We start from the raw sequence: 25,764 nt of genomic DNA, 5'->3' as shown, positions 1-25,764 counted from the left end.
TACTGACTCCAATGGAGGGTATGCAGATGCTACTCCCATATGAAGCAGTAGAGGGGTTAGAATATGACCCCAGAGTCCTCCTGGACTGTTCATTTCCACTTATGTCCATGATGGATCTATGGATATAACTTGGACTGATTTACCTTTTTATTTATTTTATTTTATAAGAAGTAAATACTTAAATAAAATAAAATAACTAAAAAGAATTTGAATTTTGAAGTTAAATTTTTTTTTTCGTTTATAAAAAAAAAGAAATTAATTAGTTAATAAAAAAAGAAATTTTTGAAAAAGAGGAAAGATATTTTCGAAAATTAGAGAGGTGGAGAGTTAGTTAGGTAGTTTTGAAAAAGTTAAGAAACAAACAAAAAGTTAGTTAGTTAGTTGAAACAAATTTTGAAAAGATAAGAAGTTAGGAAGTTAGAAGAGATATTTTGAAAAGATTTTTTTTTTTGAATTTAGTGAGGAGAGAGAAAAACAATAAGATAGTACAAGATTTAAAATTTTTAGATCTAATGCTCCTTGTTTTCGAAAAATTTGGAGGGAAAACACCAAGGAACACCAAACTTAAAAATTTTAAGATCAAGACACAAGGAAAACTCAAGAACACTTTGAAGACTCACAAGAACACAAGAACATGAAGAAAGAACACCAAACTTAAAATTTTTAGAAAACCAAACCAAAATTTTCGAAAACCAAAGGGAAATCAACAAGAAAACACCAAACTTTAAGTTTGGCACAAAATTTAATAGAGAAAATATTATTTATGAAAAAGAAGGTTTTGAAAAGAATATAAAAGACTCTAACCCAATTACCGAGAACACAGATTAACGCTCTAGCCAAATGAGTTATGGGACCTTCAAAAATTTTAAGAAAGATTATTTTTGAAAACACCAAACTTAAAGTTTGGCACAGGATTTAATAGAAAAATTATTTTTGAAAAAGGTTTTAAAAATATGATAGCCAATTATCATGAACATAAACATCACGTTCTAAATAACTGAGCTATAAGTTTAAAGTATTTTAACAAGGGATAATTAATAAAAGACTCTAAACCAAAAAAGAAAAAAATTTTCCTAATCTAAGCAACAAAATAATCCGTCAGTTGTTCAAACACGAACAATCCCCGGCAACGGCGCCAAAAACTTGGTGCACGAATTGTGAATCACACTTTTCACAACGCGTACCACTGACCAGCAAGTGCACTGGGTCGTCCAAGTAATACCTTACGTGAGTAAGGGTCGAATCCCACGGAGATTGTTGGTTTGAAGCAATCTATGGTTATCTTGTAAATCTTAGTCAGGAAGTCAATTATGTTTATCAATTGAATTGTGAGTAACCAGTAGAGCATAAATTAAAAGTTACTTGTTGTGCAGTAATGGAGAGTATGTTGGAGTTTTGGAGATGCTTTGTCTTCTGAATCTCTGCTTTCCTCTGTCTTCTTGTTCACGCACGCACGTCCCCCTATGGCAAGCTGTGTGTTGGTGGATCACCGTTGTCAATGGCTACCTTCCATCCTTCCAGTGAAAACTACGCTCACGCGCTCTATTACAGCACGGCTAATCACCGGTTGGTTCTCGATCCGGTTGGAATAGGATTTACTATCCTTTTGCGTCTGTCACTAACGCCCAGCCTTCAAGAGTTTGAAGCTCGTCACAGTCATTCAATCCTTGAATCCTACTCGGAATACCACAGACAAGGTTTAGACTTTCCGGATTCTCATGAATGCTGCCATCAGTTCTAGCTTATACCACGGAGATTCTGATTAAGGAATCTAAGAGATACTCATTCAATCATATATAGAACGGAGGTGGTTGTCAGGCACGCGTTCATGGTTTGAGGAAGGTGATGAATGTCACGGATCATCACCTTCATCACAGTTAAGCGCGAATGAACATCTTAGATAGGAACAAGCGTGTTTGAATGGAAAACAGAAATACTTGCATTAATTCATCGAGACACAGCAGAGCTCCTCACCCCCAACAATGGGGTTTAGAGACTCATGCCGTCAGAGAATACAAAGTTTAGATCTGAAATGTCATGAGATACAAAATAAGTCTCTAAAAGTTGTTTAAATACTAAACTAGTAGCCTAGGGTTACAAAATATGAGTGGACTATGATGGATGATGCAGAGGTCCACTTCTGGGGCCCACTTGGTGTGTGCTGGGGCTGAGATTTAAGTGAGTCACGTGCAGAGGCCATTTGTGGAGTTGAACGCCAGTTTTTATGCCAGTTTGGGCGTTCAACTCCAGTTTTTTATCCTTTTCTAGCGCTGGACGCCAGAATTGGGCAGAGAACTGGCGTTGAACGCCAGTTTATGTCATCTATCCTTGTGCAAAGTATGGACTATTATATATTGCTGGAAAGCCCTGGATGTCTACTTTCCAATGCAATTGGAAGCATGCTATTTCGAGTTCTGTAGCTCCAGAAAATCCAATTTGAGTGCAGGGAGGTCAGAATCCAACAGCATTAGCAGTCCTTTTTCAGCCTGAATAAGATTTTTGCTCAGCTCCTTCAATTTCAGCCAGAAAAATACCTGAAATTACAGAAAAACACACAACTCATAGTAAAGTCCAGAAATATGAATTTTTCCTAAAAACTACTAGAAATAGACTAAAAACTAACTAAAACATACTCTAAACTATATGAAATTATCCCCAAAAAGCGTATAAAATATCCGCTCATCAACGGGCCTGTGACACGAGGAAGAGCGCGACCCGCTGCGTGAAGTTGCACCACTGTGTGCTGTCATCGTCGCCTCAAGCTGCTGTAGCCGTCGAGTTTCGAGGAGAGAGAAGGAGCTTGCAGAGAGGTTGAGATGCGATGGTGGTGGGTTGTTCTGCCACCTCTGCTACCGTCGCTGCCAGAAGCTGCCGCCATGGCCGCCACCCTCCTAGCTGCTGCAGTGATTGTGGCCCGCCGTGTATGATCGCTGGGGAAGTCGCTGTGGCCGCTGAAACCACCGCCGAAGCTTCTGTCGTTTGGTTTAGTTAGTATTCCTTAGTTATAGTAAGTATCTCTGTCTCGAAACCTTCCCCATTCATATCCCATAATGCGTTTTAAGGTTTTCGCAATATTAATATTTTTAGGATTAAGTTATCGGGTCCACATGTTGCGAGTAAGCGTTGTTTCTGCTGCTGCGGAAGTGAGCGAAGCTGTTGTTGAAGTTGCCAGTGATTTCAGGTTGAGAGAAAAGGTTCCTCTGACGTGTTTGGTTTATGGGTTCGACCAATCGAGGTAGGGACTTTTTCGAAAAACTCAATTTTATAATTTAGAATTGTTATAAATAGATATCGATGTGAGAAATACACTTTTTAGTGATTGTATAAGTCTTATACATTGTCTGGCTATTTTGGATGAATATGATTATATGTTTGATTGGATCATTATTTGGTTCTGATAAATGGACGGTTGTTGAATTTTCTTTAATGTTTTGGAAATGAGTTTGATTAGTTGATAATGATTTGATTTTGAATCGGTTTCCTTGAGATTTGAAAATGATATGAATGGTTGGATTTAGCTTGCTTTTGAATTGATTTGGTTTTGGGACCCGTTAAAAAGGGTTGCGGAATGGTTTGGTTGGGATCCGAAAAGGGTGGCAAAGTTCACGTTTTAGGAGAGGTGCTGCCGAAATTTCTATAAAAATCTGAGACCTTGTTTGAAAGGTTATTTATAAGGGTTTGGATTTGAGAAATTGTATCATTTGATTTATTAATAAAATGTTTATGTTTTCGAGTTTAATTTATTTAAAAAAACTATATGTCTTGAGTTCGATTTATTTTGAAAATAATTACTTTTCGATTTTAAATCACTGAAGAAAAGTATTATGTTCTAATGTCAATTTTAAATATAAAAAGGGCTTATGTTTTTAGTTGGATTTAAGGATTTCGTTCAGAGGAGCTTTTAGTGATTTTAAAATAAATTGGACTTTGATTGAATAATTGCGTTTGTGACGTTTTTGAAGAAGTCAGTGAATTGGTTTTTGAGAGTGAACCTGAAAATAGTTTTGATTTAAATGGATTGGTTTCGTTTGACGTGAATTGGTTTTGAATTGGGTTTGAGACTTGTGACTTATATGATTCGGTATTATAATAAATTCTATTTCTATTTACTCAAACCAAGAAGCTATATATGATTTTAAGAGTTTTTAATAAATTTTTAAGGAATTCAGATTGGTTGTTCTATCCTAAAGTTTTGAGACTCTGCTGTGAAATTTTATTACCAAATCTTGATTTAAGATGAATGATTTTGATGACTTTTGGAAAAGATTTACAATTGATATAACTTTGAAGTTGTTTGCAGTTTCAAAAAATGTTACCAAGGAAAATGGGTTTTTGGTTTTAAAGGAAATTGATTTGAGAAATTGGAAATTGTTGATAAGTTTGAGTATGTGGTTGTGAAATGCATTGTTCACCATTGTAGGGGAGGTGCCAGTCTCCCGCCTACGTTCGAATGTGAGGGCTGTGGCAGTCTCTCGCTTACGTGACATGCATTGGTTTTGGAAAGTCGCTATGCGTCTTTGGTAAGGGCCGTGGTAGTCTCCCGCTTGTCGAGGTAGCGGTACCGACGTAGGAGCCGAGACAATCTTCCGCCTACGTTGAGATGTGAGGGCTATGGCAGTCTCCCACTCACATAACCTTTCTGCTGCCAGAGTGACATTGGGCACTATAACCCGAAAGAGTGTGTCGGGCACTGATGGGAAGCAGAAGCTGGTGAATTAAAAATTTATTAAAATGGTTACATTGCAAGTATAGTTCTTAACTCACCGAAAATCTGCCTATCAATTTAGAAATATGTCACAGAGAGTTTAAATTAAAATTACTGGGAGTTTTAAGTCCCAGGTCGTCTCCCAACGAGTTGCAGAAAAGTGTGCTGTTTTATTAATCAGATGTTCCAAGAAGTTGAGCTAGGTAAATTGGGAATTAAATTGAGGAATTTTAAATAATATAAATAAAATCCTTGACTGGGAATTGATTGGTTAGAATCTCTATCATTGATGGTGTGATTGTAAGATTAATTTTTAATTAATGGTTGTTCTGTTTGGTTATCCTTTACTAGGTAAGGGAAAGTCAAACAAGTAGAAATGCCAGATCTGTTCACAAGTTGCAACCCACTTAGTTCAAAGGGATTGGCGTCGGTGACAGGATAGCAATCCAACAATTAACCCAATTACAAATTTTCTTTCAATCCTTTCAACTCAAGAGTTCCTTTTAATCAACTCCCCATCAAGTAAGGAAACTACTCACGCATTGTAAATAAAGAATCCATAGCATATGAAAGGGAATTAAAAGAAGACATGATTATTGGAATAGAAATTGAATTAAAAAGAAATAATCCTTGCATTAATTAATCATAAAAGTATCTAAATGACAAAATTAAACATAACAAAGAACATGGAAGATTAAATCCAAGTTAAGAGAACAAACTAGAATGATGAAGTCTTGATGAGGAAATAACTCTTCTCAATGTTCCAATGCTAAGATCAATTGAAAATTAAAATCCTAAAAACTAGAGAGAAAAACCTAAGAGAGTGAAAAACTAGATCTAAAACTAAACTCAATGAATGTGTCCATTGTTTTTGCATATTCTCTGACTCTAGTCTGCTGTTCCGAGCCGAAAACTGGGCCGAAATAAGGTCCAAAATCGCCCCCATCGAATTCTGCAGATTATGCAGATCGCACATGTCACGCCATCGCGTCGTCCACGCTACCGCGTCGCTTGCGCTTTTTTCTCTCCACGCGTTCGTGTCGTCCACGCTACCGCGTCACCTGTGCTTTCCAATCCGCGCGGCCGCGCAAGCCATGCGGCCGCATCGCTGCGATTTGCGCTCCTTCGCGCGGTCGCGTGAGCCATGCGACCGCGTCACTTCTCGCTGGTTATCTCCTCAATTTCTTGTGTTCCTTCCATTTTTTCTAGCTTCCTCTCCAATCTCTATCTCATTCATGCCCTATAGGGACTGAAACACTTGACACACAGATCACGGCATCAAATGGAATAAAGGAGAATTAAAAGTAAATAATTAAAGTCTCTAGGAAGCAATTTTCAAACATGTACTGAATTTAGGAAGGAATCTAAATGCATGCTAAATTGATAAATAAGTGGGCAAGGATCATGACAAAACCACACAATTAAACACAATATAAACCATAAAATAGTGGTTTATCAACCTCCCCACACTTAAACATTAGCATGTCCTCATGCTAGATTGAAGGAGACAAGGAAATAAGTATGAACATGCAGAAACTCATGAAATGCAATGCAATCCTACGTATATAAATAAATGCATCTATATGATTATTGTCCACTTGATCAAAAGTAAATAAGCCCTTCAAAACAGTTACAATTCAAATTCCACTAATTCTATCATTATACAATAAAACCGATAAAAGTGCAACAAGATAGCTTATGAAAGCAGGAAACATGAAATTTTAAGCATTGAACCCTCACTGATAATGTATGTACGCTCTAATCTCTAGTGTATAGGGTGATCACTCAATTCTTTTCTAGTCATGTTTTCTAACTTTTGTTTTTCTCTTAACCAATCAACAACAGTTAATATACCAATGCAAACATCATGAGGTCTTTTCAGGGTTGTAATGGGGCCAAGGTGCAGGTAAGGATATACATATGGCTAAGTGAGCTTTATAAATTGAATCTTTAATTAACCTAAGCTCTCACCTAATATACATATATTCTATATACTTTTAAATTCATGCTTAGCTACCCATAATTCCCTTTTTCAACCCATACTCATGTTTCAACTTTGTATTTTGATTCTATCATATGTGCATTGATATTTGAATTCTAAATTTAACATTGGGGTAATTTTTGTCCCCTTATTTATTGATTTTTTTTTAAATAAATAAAGCTTATTAATGCACATAGATTTTTCATTCTCATATCTTCACATGAGTAGGTATCCAAATTCCCTTTAAATTTTCATGACACATTCCCTCAATAACTTTTGTTCCCACAATTTCTCATACTTAACTAGCATACACAATTCCATCTTAAGCTAACCAAAGATTCAATTTGGGATATGCAATTATTTTTCAGCTTAAGGTTAGTAATGTGGTAAAATATAGAACAAATGGGGTTTTAAAGGCTCAAAGTGATTAACAAAGGTAATTGAGAAGGGTAGGCTTGATTTGGATAAGTGAGTTTAAACAAATAATGGCCTCAATCATGTGCAAGCATGTAAATATAATAAATATTGGACATATAAGATAAAACAAAATATAGATTACAATCATAGAGAAGTAAACACACAAGAATAAAATGATTATGGTTAAATAATGTAACCATACATAAAGGCTCAAATCTTTCACAGGTTGTGTGTTCTTTAGCTCAAACATCATGTTCCAAATACAACTTAAGCAGATTTATCATAAAAATTTTGAAAAATTAGTGAAATTTTGTTCCAAAGATAGATTTTTAAAAGAAACTTATTGTCTTTTCAATCAAGTAGAACATGCATGCAACTATTCTAACCTATGCAGTTTATTCTATTTTATAAAAGAAAGAAAATCTAACTAAAATATCCTAATTATTGGTGCCAGAGAAGAGAATTTACCTCCGGAAGTCAGGTACTGACCGACCTCCCCACACTTAAGGCTTTGCACCGTCCTCGGTGCCATCTGTCAAGAACAGAGGTGGGCTGTTAGTAGTATCTCCATCGTCGGGGCAGTCATGGCTCCCAGTGCTAGTAAAGAAAGTGGAGTCCGGGGTGTCTGAGTCTCTGAAGCGTCCCTTGAGTAGCTCCTTGAGGTGTTTGAATCGGCGCTCGTTACGGCGCTCTCTCAGCTTTGCTTTCTGTTCTTGCCGATCCAACCGTTCGATTATCTGCTGGAGTAATTTCTCAGTTGTAGATGCTTGTGGTGTTAAAGAAGGATTATCTTCAACTGGCTCAGTAGGCTGGTTTGTAGTGGCTGCTGAAAGTCTGAGGTATTTCCCGTTAGGGACATATTGATCATCCCGTGGAAGCATGGCTTTGGTGTCCCCAACTCTGTAGGAGACTCCGGCTGCTGAGACAAGATCTGAGACCAAGGCGGGGAAAGGTAAGTTGCTCGCAATTTGTACGTGTTCCACAGCATTCCGGATATGTCTTGAGAGATTCAGAGGTTGGTCTGTAAGGATGCACCATAGTAGAACAGCCATGTCTGCAGTGAAAGAGGACTCATGAGTGCTTAGAAAGACGTAATGGGACATGATCTGTGCCCATACGCGAGCCTCCAAGGTAAGTGCGGAAGCCAAGATTTTCTTAGGGCGGGTACGGTGGTATCCGTAGATCCAACGGCTGCCAGGTAATGCAATGACTCCGAGAACGGAGTCCCAGTCAAATTGGTATCTCTAGCGCTGAAGGGTGGCTTCTTGAAAAGCGTCCATTCCTGCTGGAATAGGGGGAAGACTCAGAACTTGTTGAATGGCCTCTTCTGTGATGGGGACTTGCTTCTGCCGGACATAAACAGACTGCAGGGTCGGCATGTAGAAGTTGGAGTAGAACTCAACTACCCAAGAGAGATTGACCTGCCTTGGCTGTCTCCGTAGGAAACCCCATTGTCTTCGCTCAATTTGCGGCTCAACAAAGGCAGCAATATTGGACGGGAGGATAAGAAGGTATTCATTGTTATAGTTCCTTTCGGCTAGGATAGGGAACATCTGTTCACAGTAGCGATTGGGAAATCGCGCAGTGTCCTTTGCTGGAAAGGCTTTTTCCTTGTCGTCAACCTTTATTATCCTCTTAACTCTTTTTGTTGAGGGCTTGACTGCGGTTGAAGAAGGTTCTGCCACTAGTGCTCTTTTAGTTCCTCTTCTTGCTGGTGGTTTGGAAGTAGCTTTCTCTTTTCCTTTCTTGGTGGCTATCCTGAAAGAAGGGAAGAGAAAGGAATTTAAATTCAAAGAGATAGAGCAAGGAAGAGGGTATTGTAAGTGATAGTCAATGCATAATAAAGATAAATGGCATTAACGCATGGTCCGGATTACATGTGAAAAGCTCATCACTAGCAATATAGCAAGTGCATGTAGGACAATGGAATGCAAGAGGTTTATTGGCATGCAGGCAAAGGCATGAGTAGCGTAAACCAAGCCTTACTTTGTAACAAACCATCACGTTTGTATTGACAATTGAATTCAATTAATAAAACAATAAGGGAAAGTTGTGAAAAGCAAGCATTAAATAGTATAGGAACATAGAGAAGTGCATAATGCTATATGGGCATTTTCACAAACACATGGCATGCATGTTAAACAAGATATAAAAAGTATGAAATTGAACATGCAAGCAATCCCTTAAAAGTAATAATCGTCAATTAAATTATAACAAGTCACAAGCATATAATGAGGGATAATGACTCAAAAAATGTCTAACACCATGTAAAAAGGGAAAAGAAGAATAAAGAAAAATAAAAGTTTGAAAAGAATAAAGAAAGATAAGATAATTTGGCAATTGAGGTTTAGCAGTGCGGAGCATGCGACGCGGCCGCGGAAGGCACGCGTTCGCGTGGGTGCGCATCAGGTAAGATGACGCGATCGTGTCAGTCACGCGGTCGCGTGACCCGTGTTGCGCTACTGGCGCGAGTGCAGCCTCGCTCCAGCACAACTCTCTGTTCGATTCATTTTAATTGTCAAAATTGGGTGACGCGATCGCGTGAGTGTGCGTCAGAGAATAATCGACGCGACCGCGTCGGCGACGCGGTCGCGTGACAAGGATTGTGCTTCCAGCACCAATCCAGCACCACTCTCGCACAATATAGCATTGTGCACCCTTTTACGTCGAAAATGCAAGGCACGCGGCCGCGTGGGGCACGCGGTCGCGTCAGCGATGCGGTCACGTGGGGGTAATTTGTGCCATTGGCACAATTCCAGTGCTCCTCCTACGTAGCTTTCTGTTCATTTTGATTTTTCTTTACTCCTCCTGCCACGCGGACGCGTTGCTGGTGCGATCGTATCGCGCGGCAAAATTTTTTTTTTTAATAAGAAATATAAAAACATGCATATGAAAGAGCACGGAAGTACTAATAAAGAGAATAGTTATTAAAGAAGAAAAACTAAAAGTGAAGAAAAGAACGATCATACCGCGGTGGGTTGTCTCCCACCAAGCACTTTGCTTTTACGTCTGTAAGTTAGACGCTCCTATAGCTCAATCTGCTGCGATGTGGGGATCTTCCAGGCGGAAGATCTCAAGCTCCCTATTTTTCTGCACCTTCTCACCATGGTATAGCTTCAGGTGTTGTCCATTAACCTTAATAAGTTCAGAGCTTGAAGGATGGCTTAGGTGATAGACTCCGTACGGTTCAGCCTTCTCTATTCTGTATGGACCTTCCCATTTTGATCTCAACTTACCGGGCATGAGCCTCAGTCGAGATTTGTAAAGGAGAACAAAATCTCCAGGTTGGAACTCTCTCTTCTTGATGTTTTGATCATGCACAGCTTTCATCTTTTCCTTGTATATTCTGGAGTTCTCATAAGCTTCCAGGCGAAGGTTCTCCAGTTCCTGCAGTTGCAACTTTCTTTCAGCTCCAGCATTCTCAATTCCCATGTTGCACTCCTTAACTGCCCAGAAGGCTCTGTGTTCTATTTCAATTGGGAGATGGCAAGCTTTTCCATAAACCAAGCGGAAGGGACTCATCCCAATGAGTGTCTTGTATGCTGTTCTATATGCCCATAGTGCATCTTGTAGTCTGGTGCTCCAGTCTTTTCTATGAGGCTTTACTATCTTTTGCAAGATACGCTTAATTTCTCTGTTTGACACCTCGGCTTGCCCATTAGTTTGGGGATGGTAAGCTGTTGCAACTTTATGGATTATCCCATGCTTCTTCATCAATCCTGTTAGTCTCCTGTTACAAAAATGGGTGCCTTGATCACTCACAATCGCTCGTGGTGATCCAAAGTGGCATATAATATGGTTTCTCACAAAGGAAACAACAGTGTTAGCATCATCAGTGCGGGTAGGAATTGCTTCTACCCATTTGGAAACATAATCCACAGCTAACAATATATAAAAATATCCACCAGAATTTGGAAATGGACCCATGAAGTCAATGCCCCATACATCAAAAATTTCACAGAAAAGCATATATTGTTGAGGCATCTCATCCCTCCTGGATATGTTACCAAATTTCTGGCATGGGTGACAAGATTTACAAAACTCAGCAGCATCTCTAAAAAAAATAGGCCACCAGAATCCGCAGTCTAAGATCTTTCTAGCTGTTCTTTGAGGGCCAAAGTGTCCTCCACTCTCAGATGAGTGACAGGCCTCTAAAATGGACTGGAATTCTGATTGAGGTACACATCGTCTAATTATCTGGTCAACGCCACATCTCCATAAATATGGGTCATCCCATATATAATATTTAGACTCGCTTTTCAGCTTGTCTCTTTGATGTTTAGCGAAATGTGGAGGAAATGTGCGGCTAACTAAATAATTAGCAACAGGTGCGTACCAAGGGACTACCTCAGATACTGCTTGCAGGTTGTCAAAAGGAAAATTATCATCTATAGGAGTAGAATTATCCTTAATATGTTCAAGGCGACTCAAGTGGTCCGCTACTAAATTTTGATTACCACTCCTGTCCTTTATTTCTAAATCAAATTCTTGTAACAGCAGTATCCAACGTATAAGTCTTGGTTTGGATTCCTTTTTAGCTAATAAATACTTTAGAGCTGCATGGTCCGAATATACTACTACTCTAGTACCAAGTAAATCAGCTCAGAATTTATCCAGAGCGAAAACAATAGCAAGTAGCTCTTTCTCAGTAGTAGTATAATTGGACTGGGCAGTGTCTAAAGTCTTAGACGTATAGGCAATAACAAAAGGGTCCTTACCTTCACGCTGAGCAAGCGCTGCTCCTACTGCATGGTTGGAAGCATCGCACATGATTTCAAACGGCTGGCTCCAGTCGGGTCCTCTTACAATTGGGGCTTGAGTTAGAGCAGTCTTCAGCTTATCAAATGCTTGTTTGCAATCTTCACTGAACTCAAACTCAATGTCCTTCTGCAGTAATCTGGATAAGGGAAGTGCCACCTTACTAAAGTCCTTAATAAATCTCCTGTAGAAACCTGCATGGCCAAGGAACGAACGGACTTCCCTCACAGAAGAGGGGTAAGGTAAACTAGAAATAACATTCACCTTTGCTGGGTCTACAGAAATGCCATTATTAGATACCACATGTCCTAATACAATCCCTTGCTTTACCATAAAGTGGCATTTTTCGAAATTCAATACAAGGTTTGTATCAACACATCTATCTAATACTCTAGATAATCCATCTAAGCAAAGGTTAAAAGAATCACCATAAACGCTAAAATCGTCCATAAAAACTTCCATACAGTCCTCAATAAGATCAGAGAAAAGGCTCATCATGCACCTTTGGAAAGTAGCTGGTGCATTGCACAAGCCAAAGGGCATTCTCTTATAAGCATAAGTCCCAAAAGGACATGTAAAAGTAGTCTTTTCCTGATCCTCAAGAGCTATATGAATCTGGAAATAACCTGTGTAACCATCTAAAAAGCAATAATATGATTTACCTGACAGGCGATCCAGCATTTGATCAATGAATGGAAGTGGGTAGTGATCCTTACGGGTAGCTTGGTTGAGACGCCTGTAATCAATGCAGACTCTCCAAGCATTCTGAACTCTAGTTGCTATGAGCTCTCCATGCTCATTCTTTACTGTAGTGACTCCGGACTTCTTGGGCACCACTTGTACTGGGCTTACCCATTCACTGTCTGAAATGGGATATATGATACCGGCTTCCAATAGTCTGGTCACTTCCTTTTTGACAACTTCCAAGATGGCGGGATTCAATCTTCTTTGTGGTTGACGGACAGGTCTTTCTCCCTCTTCTAAAAATATTCTGTGCTCGCATACTTGAGGGTTAATTTCCACTATGTCTGCCAAACTCCACCTAATTGCCTTCTTATGCTTCCTCAGTACATCAAGTAACTGCTCTTCTTGTTGAGAAGTCAGTTCCCTAGCAATAATAACCGGAAGCTTCTGCTCATCCTCAAGATAAGCATATTTGAGATGTGGAGGGAGAGGTTTCAATTCTAACTTTCGAACATGGGTGGGCTCTGGATTATCTGGGACTTGCAAAAATGGCAAAGTGTCCTCATTGTCAGTTAAGAGGGTCCCCACACTTGGACCTTGTCCAGTGTGCCTCTCTTCAAACTCTTCTTTTTGAACTTCAGCCACACTTTCGTCTATGACATCACACTGGAAGATAGAACGATCTTCTGGGGGGTTGTCAATGACTCCATTCAGATTGAAGATCACTATGCGGCCATCTATTTCAAAGGAGTATGTTCCTGAAAAAGCATCCAATTTGAATTTTGATGTCTTCAGGAATGGTCTTCCAAGTAGGATTGATGATGGATTATCTGAATCATTATGGGGCATCTCCAAGATATAAAAATCAGTGGAAAATGTGAGCCCTTTAATGTTCACCAAAACATCTTCAGCAACTCCAGCCACTGTAATAATGCTTTTATCTGCTAACACAAAACGAGCTGCTGACCTTTTTAAGGGAGGGAGCCTTAAAACATCATATATAGACAAAGGCATTATACTGACACATGCTCCTAAATCACACATGCAATCATAAATTACTACACCACCAATAGTACAACTAACTATGCAAGGACCTGGATCACTACATTTTTCAGGTAATCCTCCCATTAAAGCAGATATAGAACTACCTAAAGGAATAGTTTCTAATTCGTTAATTTTGTCTTTATGAATACATAAGTCTTTTAGAAACTTTGCATATTTAGGTACCTGCTGAATAACATCAAAAAGGGGAACAGTTACCTCAACCTTTTTGAATATTTCTACTATTTTAGGATCAGGTTCCAGCTGCTTCCTGGGCTTCCTTGCAAGTTGTGAAAATGGAATGGGAGTTGTGTTTTCTGTGGTGCTTGCGCCTTTTTGTGCTTCTTCCTGTGGTGGAGCTATCTCTTCTTCAGCCATGTCCTGTATATCCTCTTCCTCTTCAACATCTTCGATTTCCACCACCTCTTCAGCTGAGGCGTATTCTGGTGAGCTTGGTTCCTCCTGATTCCTCTCCTGCAGTGTGGTTCCGGACCTCAGGGTGATGGCGTTAATGCCTCCCTTCGGATTGGGTAATGGTTGAGAGGGGATTCCAGTGGTGCTTGAGGGTTGGTTACTGGAATTTTGTGCTGAACCAAGTTGTGACATAAAAGCTTGCAGAGTAGAGGTGAAACCATTCAGACTGGCGTTGATATTGTTCACGATGGTATTTTCCATGGCCAGTTGTCTTTTCTCAAAAGCTTGTAATAAATCTTCATTAGAAGATACAGAAGAATGAGTAAATTGAGAGGTTTGCTGCTGATTGTTCGGTGGTCCTTGGTTTTGCCTCAGGTGAGGTGCTCGGTAAGGTTGATTTTGCTGCCTGTTGTTGTTATTATTCCACCTCTGATTTTTCTGATTATCTCTGCCTTCTCTATTATTGTTGTCCCTCCAATTCTGGTTTGAATTGTCCTGCCATCCATGGTTATTATTTCTACTTTGATTGTACCCTTGGTTGGGGCGGTCATAGAAGTTGTGAGTGGATGCCACCATGTTGTCTTCTTGTTGGAGCTGCGGACATTCATCAGTGTAATGACTGTAATCAGCATAAATTTCGCAAACTCTTTGTGGGACTAGTTGCTGGTTTTGCTGCGGTTGAGTTTGCTGAGCTTGTTGATTCAATTGCATCTGATTCAGCAGGTTGGTCATCTCACAGATGCTTCGATTTAGAGCAGCAGTCTCTATGCTAGAAGATACTTCTGCAACGGCCCTTGAACGACCTTGCTTCTGTCTGTGGTTCCGAGTAGATTCAGCTAAATCACTGATCAATTGCCAAGCTTCATCAGTGGTCTTGTACTTCTTCATAGACCCATTGCTGCCACTTTCCAATGTGGTCTTATCCTGGGGCCTCATTCCTTGTGTGACATAGCTGAGTAGCACGATCTTGTCAATCATGTGGTGGGGGCATGCTTCCAGAAGATTATTGAAGCGCTCCCAGTATTCAAAGAGAGTCTCATTGTCATCCTGAATAATTGTAGAGATATCCTTCCTTAGTTTATTAGTAACTTCAGATGGAAAGAATTTCTCCAGAAACTCCTTTTTGAGTGTATCCCAGTTGGATATATTTGCTAGAGGTTGAGTGTAGTACCACTCTCTTGCTTTTCCCTCAAGAGAGAACGGAAAAGCTTTCAGCAGAATTGAAGTTTCATCAGTGCCATCACACCTGATAGTAGAACAGACTGCCTGGAAATCTCTCAAGTGCTTGATAGGCTCTTGAGCAGGTAGGCCATGAAACTTGGGCATCAAATTTAGCAGTGCGGTCTTTATTTCAAAATCCATAGCTACCGCTGGATGATGCGCTTGAAACGGTCGCATTGTAAAATCAGGAGCTCCTTCCTCCTGAATAGTAACTCTTCTAGCTGCCATGTTTTCTGCACGTAAAACAACCGAATCAGTAGAACGGGGGCTGGTTTCTTCCTCAAATTCACTTTCAGATCCGCCCTCAGAGCGGGCTAACCTACGCTGTTCTCGCCTTATTCGTGAAATTGTCCTTTCAATTTCAGGATCGAATATTAGCAAGCGCGGATCAGGAAGTGAACGTGTCATTTGACGGAAGAAACATGCAGCTCATAGTAGCAAAATTAAATAAAATGCAAATAAATAAATTCTAATTAATAAAATTAGCACTCTATTGCAACTCCCCGGCAACAGCGCCAAAAATTGATGGGAAGCAGAAGCTGGTGAATTAAAAATTTATTAAAATGGTTACGTTGCAAGTATAGTTCTTAACTCACCGAAAATCTGCCTATCAATTTAGAAATATGTCACAGAGAGTTTAAATTAAAATTACTGGGAGTTTTAAGTCCCAGGTCGTCTCCCAACGAGTTGCAGAAAAGTGTGCTGTTTTATTAATCAGATGTTCCAAGAAGTTGAGCTAGGTAAATTGGGAATTAAATTGAAGAATTTTAAATAATATAAATAAAAGCCTTGACTGGGAATTGATTGGTTAGAATCTCTATCATTGATGGTGTGATTGTAAGATTAATTTGTAATTAATGGTTGTTCTATTTGGTTATCCTTTACTAGGTAAGGGAAACTCAAACAAGTGGGAATGCCAGATCTGTTCACAAGTTGCAACCCACTTAGTTCAAAGGGATTGGCGTCGGTGACAGGATAGCAATCCAACAATTAACCCAATTACAAATTTTCTTTCAATCCTTTCAACTCAAGAGTTCCTTTTAATCAACTCCCCATCAAGTAAGGAAACTACTCATGCATTGTAAATAAAGAATCCATAGCATATGAAAGGGAATTAAAAGAAGACATGATTATTGGAATAGAAATTGAATTAAAAAGAAATAATCCTTGCATTAATTAATCATAAAAGTATCTAAAGGACAAAATTAAACATAACAAAGAACATGGAAGATTAAATCCAAGTTAAGAGAACAAACTAGAATGATGAAGTCTTGATGAGGAAATAACTCTTCTCAATGTTCCAATGCTAAGATCAATTGAAAATTAAAATCCTAAAAACTAGAGAGAAAAACCTAAGAGAGTGAAAAACTAGATCTAAAACTAAACTCAATGAATGTGTCCATTGTTTTTGCATATTCTCTGACTCTAGTCTGCTGTTCCGAGCCGAAAACTGGGCCGAAATAAGGTCCAAAATCGCCCCCATCGAATTCTGCAGATTATGCAGATCGCACATGTCACGCGATCGCGTCGTCCACGCTACCGCGTCACTTGCGTTTTTTCCTCTCCACGTGTTCGCGTCGTCCACGCTACCGCGTCGCCTGTGCTTTCCAATCCGCGTGGCCGCGCAAGCCATGAGGCCGCGTCGCTGCAATTTGCGCTCCTTCGCGCGGTCGCGTGAGCCATGCGATCGCGTCACTTCTCGCTGGTTATCTCCTCAATTTCTTGTGTTCCTTCCATTTTTGCTAGCTTCCTCTCCAATCTCCATCTCATTCATGCCCTATGGGGACTGAAACACTTGACACACAGATCACGGCATCGAATGGAATAAAGGAGAATTAAAAGTAAATAATTAAAGTCTCTAGGAAGCAATTTTCAAACATGTACTGAATTTAGGAAGGAAATCTAAATGCATGCTAAATTGATGAATAAGTGGGCAAGGATCATGATAAAACCACACAATTAAACACAATATAAACCATAAAATAGTGGTTTATCAGGCACTATAACTCGCGGGGCGCAAGATAAAGAAAGAGTGAGTAGGGCACTATATCCCTAGTCGTGGCAGAAAGGCAACATGCCGGGGATGTGTCGGGTTGGCATTTTGAACCGACAAGTGATATCACGAGCCAATAGGATAGACATTCATCATATGCATCTATGTGACATTGTTTGGGTGTGCATATTGTAATTGGTTTCCCTATGTGAATAATTATGTTTAACTGCTAATTACTATACTTAATGTAATTGCTTTGTTTGTGTTTGAACCTCTTTACTTGTGTTTGTAACTGAAATTGGTTAGATTGTGGTGAATTGGATGTTGAATAAGTTGTTTAGGCATGAGGCCGTGATTGATTGATTCTATGATGGGCTGGAGGCCGTGATTGGTTTGAGTTCCTGGTTTAGTAAAGTATGAAAAATCAAACTGGTTCAGTATAGACTTAATGAACCTATACTTGGAACAGCTTGGTCATTTATACTATCTAGAAAAACTTTTACTATTTGATACAAAAGGTTTTGGATTTTGAAGAATAAACGGGTTTTTCTTTTAAAAAGGATTTCAGCTTTTTTTTAATGTAAACCTTTGGTTTTTGAAACGGTGCATAAGGCGAAAAACGATCACTCTACCTTGAAAATAGTTTTATTTTACGTATCTTATTATAACAATTCTGTAACCTTATAGTGAGAACCAGCGAGGACGATGTTCTCACTCCCCTATAGGTGTTTTCTTTCCAGGATATGGACGAAGAAGTCACGAAGAGTTTATCTTGTTTCTGTTTATATGATGTATTGTATTGTTTTAGATATTATGTTTTTCCTCGCCTTTATCTTTACACATTTTGTAAGAGGGATAAGATTTGTATTATGTAATGCTTGTAAGTCAATATTTTATATATATATATATATATAGTTTGGATATTACGACGACTCTAAATATATTTAATATAGGATAGGAGCATGGCTAAAACTTAAAACCGTATAACCCTTTAAAAGAATTTTAGTTGAAAACATAAATACATACTCAAACCATATACAGCACTTAATAAGAATATGTATAAATATATATTAAATATTCTTCATATTCTTATTAAGTGTTGTATATGGTTTGAGTATGTATTTATGTTTTCAACTAAAATTCTTTTGAAGGGTTATATGGTTTTAAGTTTTAGCCAGGCTCCTATGCTATCTTAAATATATTTAGAGTCGTCGTAATATCCAAACTATTAGAGTGGCTCAGTCGAAAGCGTGACATTCTGATAGTGAGGGTGTTACAATAACCAAGGGCCATCTTTGACCTTTGTATATTAAAGCTACGATCAAAGGATTGGTAATTAATCACATCTTGGTCAATAGAGGAGCGGCAATTAATTTGTCACCTGAGAGCATGCTACCTTTGTTCCAAAAAACAATTGACGATTTGATTTAAACAAACTTGATTGTCATTGTTTTTAATGGTAAGTCGACAACAGCTCTGGGAATGATCCCACTCAGGGTTAAAATAGGAAGTGTCAAACGCCCCGCGGTATTTATAGTGGTGCCTACCAAGACAACTTTCAACATGTTTTTGGGGAGAGACTGGATCCATGGAGTATTGGCAATTCCCTCGACTTTGCATCAAAAAATGGTACTCTGGGACAAGGATGGAAGAATTGAGGAAGTCGAAGTTGACGATAGCCCCTGATATGTCGAACAAATGAATGTCAGCTTTAAAGAATATCATACGAGTGTTTGGCTGCTGGATATTGATATGAGCACCTTTGACCCCACCCTCATCAAAGGCTGCTATGTAGGAGCCCATAGCATGAAGCTGGTCTCTAAGGCCAAGGAGAACTTGGCTACAGAGTCCACTTAATGGATATATCGAGCCACTGGACTCGACTCTCAGCCTACATGGCTGAGAAGAAGGAGTGCACAGGAAAACATGCACTAGATTGTATATATGATTTTGACCCCTTAGGGTTTGAAAAGTCTTATTTATTTTCAAAAAGTTTGCACAATGAAGGGATTGAAGTACAAGATTCTCTCGAGGAAGTCAAGATTGGCAAAAAAGGTCGAGTTACTTATGTAAGTAAGAACTTGGATCCTATTTTTAGAGAAGAGTTAAGCAAGGTGTTGAATAAATCCCAAGATTGTTTCGCTTGGCAATATGAGGAGATGCCTGGATTGGATAGATCTTTGGTCGAGTATAAGCTTCCCCTTATTAAGAACGCTTGACCTATTAAACAAGTGCCTAGACGTTTTGCACCTGAAATCATGGTTAAATTAAAAAGAAGGTCGAACGTTTGTTGAGAGCTGGGTTCATCCAAACAACCCGATATGTCGAATGGATTGCTAATATTTTTCTTGTCATTAAGAAAAATGAAAATCTAAGAGTGTGTATTGATTTCAGGAATTTGAATAAAGCTACACCAAAAGATGAGTATCACATGCCAATCGTAGAGATACTGATCGACTCTACAGCAGGAAGCGAACTTCTGAGCTTCATGGATGGGTATTCAGGATATAATCAAATATTCATATCCCATGAAGATGTGTCGAAGAAGTCTTTTCGATGCCTTGGAGCCATTGGTATTTATGAATGGCTAGTCATGCCATTTGGACTAAAGAATGCCGATGCTACTTATTAGAGAGCTATGAATTCAATTTTCCATGATTTTATTGGTAAGTTTATGAAAATTAACATTGACAACGTTGTAGTTAAGTCAAAGTCAAGACAATCTCATTTAGGTAATCTGGAAATGAATTTTAAACAAATAAGGTATCATCGACTCAAGATGAATCCATTGAAATGTGCTTTTTGGCGTATTTGCAGGGAACTTCTTGGATTTTGTTGTGTAGAAAAAAGGAGTAGCTATTGACACTAATAAATGCCAAGCTATTTTCGATTCATCACCTCCCAAGAATAACAAAGAACTTCAATCTTTCTCAGGTAAAGTAAACTTTCTTTGACATTTCATTTCAAAGTTGTCTAAAAAAACAAAATATTTACCTCTTTATTGAAATTAAAACAGGGAGAGGAGTTTAGATGGGAGAAGGGGCACCGAGAAGCTTTCGATCAAATAAAGCAATATTTGACTTCACCACCAATCTTGGCACCTGTCAAGCAAGGTCAACCACTAAAATTATATATTGCTACATCAGATACAACTTTAGGGAGCATATTTGTCCAAGAAGATGAAGATGGAAATGAGAGAGTAGCTTACTATCTGAGTCGAGTGTTGACTGATGTAGAAACTAGATATAGTGTAGTCAAAAAACTTTGCTTAGCCCTTTATTTCTCTTGTACTAAACTTAAAAGTTACTTAATTAGAAGGAATGTTTATGTTGTGTCAAAATTCGATATTATAAATTCATGCTTTCTTATCCAATTTTAAGAGGACAAATTGACAAGTGGATGTTAGGATTAATTGAGTATTCTTTGTTTTATGTCCCTGGTAAGGCTGTCAAAGGACAAGTGATTGCTGAATTTTTAGCAGATCACCCTTGCGTCGATATTAATGATCGACCCATAGTTGAATATTTAGAGCTCACTGATAAACCCATATTTTATGATATATTTTGTGCTCAATTTAAGTGATTTATTCAATCCTTCACCCACTTATTCATGTGAAATTGCATGGTTTTACTTTTCCTTTCTTATTATGTGATATATATGAAAAACATGTTTCCTATGCGTTAAAAATATTTATTTTAATTACCTTTTATTACCATTCGATACCGTGATTTGTGTGTTAAGTATTTTTAGATCTCCTAAGGCAGGAATGATTTAAAGGATGGAAAGGAAAATACAAAAATGGAAGGAAAGCACAAAATGGAGTTTTTGAAGAAACTGGCAGCGACGCGAACGCATGGACGACGCGGCCGCATGCCTAGCGCAAAAAGGCAGTGACGCGAATGCGTGACTGACGCGGACGCGTGCCTTGAGCAGAACGCAAATGACGCGTACGCGTGACCAAAGCGAACACGTGACAAGGAAAACTCCCAGATGACACGACTGCATGACCCACGCGGACGCGTGACAGACGCCACGTGCAACAACTGCAGAAAATACTCCCAGCGATTTCTGAAACCCTTTTTGGCCCAGATCCAAGTCCAGAAAGCACATATTGGAGGTTATAAAGTGGGGGAATGCATCCATTCATGGACATGTCTTCGATTATTCACTTTTCATAATTTAGATGTAGTTTTTAGAGGGAGAGGTTCTCTCCTCTCTCTTAGGTTTTAGGATTAGGATTCCTCTTAAAGGAATTAGGATTTCTTATTATTTCAACTTCCTCTCAGGTTCAATATTTCTTTTACTTTATATTTCTCTTTTACTTTCAGATACTTTAATGCTCTCATTTAATTACTTATGTTGCCAAATTGTCTTATGAACTCTTTATGTTTGGATTAATTTCCTTTTATTAAATACAATTGAGGTATTTCAGATTTATGATTCTTATTTAGTTTTTTTTATATTCTTGGCTTTAATTGATTAACTGGAGACTCTTGAGTTATCAAACTTATCGTGATTGTTAATTAATTTCTCTAATTGAATTGAATTCCGCTTACTCTAGTCTTTCCTTAGGAGTTGGCTAGGACTTGGGGATCTAACTAATTAGTTCACTTGACTTTCCCTTGCTTTCGTAAAGGTTAACTAAGTGGGATTAAACTCAATTCTCATAAGGATAACTAGGATAGGACTTCTGAATTTTCATACCTTGCCAAGAGTTTATTTTATAATCATTTATTTATTTTTCTTGTCATTTAAATTACTTGTTCCTTACTTTCAAAACCCCCAATTTACAAAACTCATAACTAATAATAAGAACACCTCCCTGCAGTTCCTTGAGAAGACGACCCGAGGTTTAAATACTTCGGTTATCAATTTTAAAGGGGTTTGTTACTTGTGACAACCAAAACTTTTGTAAGAAAGGTTGATTGTTTGGTTTAGAAACTATACTTGCAACGAGAATTTATTATAACTTCTAAACCATCAATCTTCAGTTCTTCACTCACACCTTGGAAGTTATTTTTTGAAGGGTCGAAACATCAAAATGGGGTAGGAGTAAGAATGATTATCATCACTTCTGACAAGATTTCGTCAAGATTCATGTTTTGATTGGAACAAGGTTTATCAAATAACGAAGCAGAGTATGAGGCTTTAATTATTGGCTTAGAACTCTTAATTGAAAGAGGAGCTCGAATAGTCAAACTCTTGGGAGATTCACAATTAGTAGTACAACAATTGGCTGGGAAATATCGAGTCATTAGTAAAAATTTAGCCAAATATTTTGTAGTGGTTGTTCGACTCTTAGTTGAGTTTGACCCAGTTTCAATCAAGCACATATTTAGGGAGTCGAATTAGGAAGCTAATAAACTTGCTCAAATGGCTTCTAGTTATAAGATATCTCCCAAATTAATGAAAGAATTTAGCGAAATTGAGACTAGTCTGACTCCTTTAGAATTAAGAGGAGTTTGTCGTGTGAATAATGTCGATCCAAATGATTGGAGATACAAGATCTTCAATTTTCTTACAAATTCTAATCAAAGAACAGATAAAAAAACTAAATATTTGGTTTTGAGCTTTGTGTTAGTTGGTGGGAATTTGTTCAAAAAGAGTATCGATGGATCTTTACTCCAATGTGTAAGTGAGCAAGATGCTTATTCTGCAATGGTAGAGGTGTATGAAGGTATTTGCGGAGCCCATCAATCGAGACAAACGATGCATTAGATATTGTGTCGACAAGGATTGTATTGGCCTTCAATGATGAAGGATTGCATTGAGTTTGTTCGACTTTGTGATCAATGCCAGAGGCATGCACCAATCTAGAGAGTCCTTGCCTCAGATTTACATGCTATAGTTAAACATTGGCTATTTATAGGATGGGCTCTCAACTTAATAGGAATGATTCATCCCTCTTTGACTAAGGGGCACAAATTAATTTTGGTTGCGGTGGATTATTTTACTAAATGGGTGGAAGCTGTGCCCATGAAAGAAGTTACGGAAGCCAAAATAATTGACTTCATTGAGGAGTCGTTTATTCATAGATTCGGAATTCCCCAAACTTTGACCATGGATCAAGAAACCATGTTCACTAGCCAACAAATAAAAGGGTTTGCCGAATCGAGAAGAATTAAAATTATACATTTGACTCCTTATTATACACAAGCTAATGGCCAAGTAGAGCCCATTAACGAATTTCTAATAAGTTTGTTAAAGAAACATATAGGGAGGCAATCTTAAAATTGGCATAATATTTTAAGTCAAGTGTTATGGGCATATAGGTAGTGTTCTCCGAAAGAAGCTACAGGTTCGACACCTTATGAGCTGGTATATATAGTCATAAAGCAGTTTTACCACTTGAAATAAATTTACAAATAGTTAGAGTAGAAAAACAAAATGACTTACCTGTTGAACAATATTGGTCGAGTATGATGGATGAATTAGATGCATTAGATCAATCTAGATTTCAGCTTTAGAGTGAATGATTTGACAGAAAGAATCTATAACCAAGTCATACAACAAGAAAGTAAAGAGTAAAGGTTTGCAGTTGATGACTTAGTATTGAAATTAGTCCTTCCCACTAAGCAAGTTAAGGGAAAGTGGTCACTTTTATGGGAAAGACCTTTTAGAGTCGAAAAAAAATTTGATGGCAATGCGTATGAGTTAAAAGATATAACAACTACTCAACAAATAGGACATATAAATGGTAAATATCTCAAGTTATATCATTGTCATTAATTGTTGTCATTAATCAAAAGATGTCAAAAATTCATACAAAATGAGCGAAAAGTTCATATGGAGCTTCGATAGAATACAATGAATTAAAACAGGGTCCTAAATCTAAGCTTCAAGTCTTCTTGTTTTTGACCCAGAATAGTAGAGGCTTCAAAATTTTCCTCTTTGATCTTAGCGGCTTGATTAACGGCTTCGACAAGTGCAGGGTGGCCTGAGGTCCTGAAGATGTGTGCTTGGTTGATCTTTTGAAGTCGAAGAGTAAGTGTTGCATTAGTGGCTTCAATTTTTGCTTTACTTGACTTCAGTTCAGCCAACTTCTTTTCAAGCGCCTCGACCCTAGATGCTATAGTCTTCTCTTTAGTTTAACCCTCTGTTAATACCTCTTTAATTTGATGTTTCACATTTCTTCAATTATGCGTCATGGGTAGCCAAAGCCTCAATTGCCTTGCTCAAGTTGCTTTCAGTAGATTCGAGCTTCAAGATATAATTATAAATATCTTCAATAAATGTCTCTAAGGTTGCATGGACTTTGACTGGATCTTTTGCAGAAAGTCTAGAGCTTCTAACAGTCAATTCTTTAGGTCGGCATTGTTGTTAATTTCTTCTAAGGGTTGATTTAGACATTCGAGAACAATGTTAACCCTTTCGACAATCAAAGGGTCAGGACCTGGTGGCAATTGGGGCTCAGGAAAAGTGACTTCTTCTTTATTGGTCGACGCAATGGGCTCTAATTCTTGAATGGAAGGAGTAATCTCTGGCCGCATACTTGAATAAAAAACTCTTGTCCCTTTTGAGGAGTACACTTGGCGAGCTTCTGTCACAATATTGTCGAGATCAAAGTCTAAATCATCGAAGTTCAGATCTCTAGCCTCAAGAACGGGGATGTCAAAAGGAGGTTTGTCTTGTTCTACAATAGCTGGATCTGTTTTGAGTGAGATTGTTGAAGCAGCTACAACAGTTGTCAAAACAGGACTAGATTCTTAATGCGTTTCCACATCAGTTGGTAGGGGCATGTAGCTTGACTACAAGAGAGAATAAGAAGTGTGAATCTGAACAAAAAAAAATAAAATAAGGAAATGGTGAAAAAATTTACAATTGGATAATCAGTTGAGGCCTGAGAAGTAGCAGTCGACGGACTGGATTGTACTGGACTCAAAATAGGAATGGGTGGTATTGTCACCAGTCGAAGTACCACGAGTGGAGGAGGTTGACTCACCTCAGTCTCGATACCAGACGGATCAACTCCTAGTCCATAGTGACTTCCTGTTTCAACCCGAGATTTGGAGCTTTGTTTGGACTATTTAGATTGAATAAGAAAGATTAAACAGATTCCCCAAAACAAACGTCGACTATAAAGCTTAGAGGTATTACAGGGATACCTTAGAAGAAATGGTGGGATTTGTTTTTTTGTGCTTTCTTGGGGTTAGCCCCAACAAGGATGTCGATAGCACCACACTTCTTTAAGGAAAGAATGGCCTCACCCGACCGTCCTCTTGCTCAACCTTGCTTGGATTAGGTCTTTTTTGGAACTATGTCTTCCTCTGACTCCCAATTCTCCTCGTCTAGTTTAAAGTCGGGAGTAGTACCTGTTATTTCTGTAGCTCGAGCAGCTGAAAAACAGAAAGCATATAAGATAAGTAAGGACTTAAAAGATAAAGTTTTAAGAAAACATGATACCTGGAGGATATCTAGCGATCCTCGTTCGACCATGAATCTTATTCCTGAATCCCTGGTAATAGATAGCACTAGTCGTGTTTATGCCTAAGGTTTGGGGATCTTTCTTTCGGAGTCGGTGATCTACTCCTAAGGCTTCTTTAGGAGGGT

At 38.5% G+C, this 25,764-nt stretch overlaps 1 non-coding gene across 1 annotated transcript; it reads left to right on the top strand.

Moving 5' to 3' along the window:
* Window positions 1–14,972: 14,972 nt before the first annotated feature.
* Window positions 14,973–15,080, top strand: LOC112780441 (small nucleolar RNA R71). The gene has a single exon (XR_003191278.1). It is a non-coding gene; the product is annotated as a small nucleolar RNA R71 (small nucleolar RNA).
* The last annotated feature ends 10,684 nt before the right edge of the window (window positions 15,081–25,764 follow it).

The sequence above is a fragment of the Arachis hypogaea genome, chromosome 19, assembly GCF_003086295.3.
Source record: "Arachis hypogaea cultivar Tifrunner chromosome 19, arahy.Tifrunner.gnm2.J5K5, whole genome shotgun sequence".
In the NCBI taxonomy this organism is placed as follows: domain Eukaryota; kingdom Viridiplantae; phylum Streptophyta; class Magnoliopsida; order Fabales; family Fabaceae; genus Arachis; species Arachis hypogaea.
This window is presented reverse-complemented; position numbering and strand designations above follow the sequence as displayed.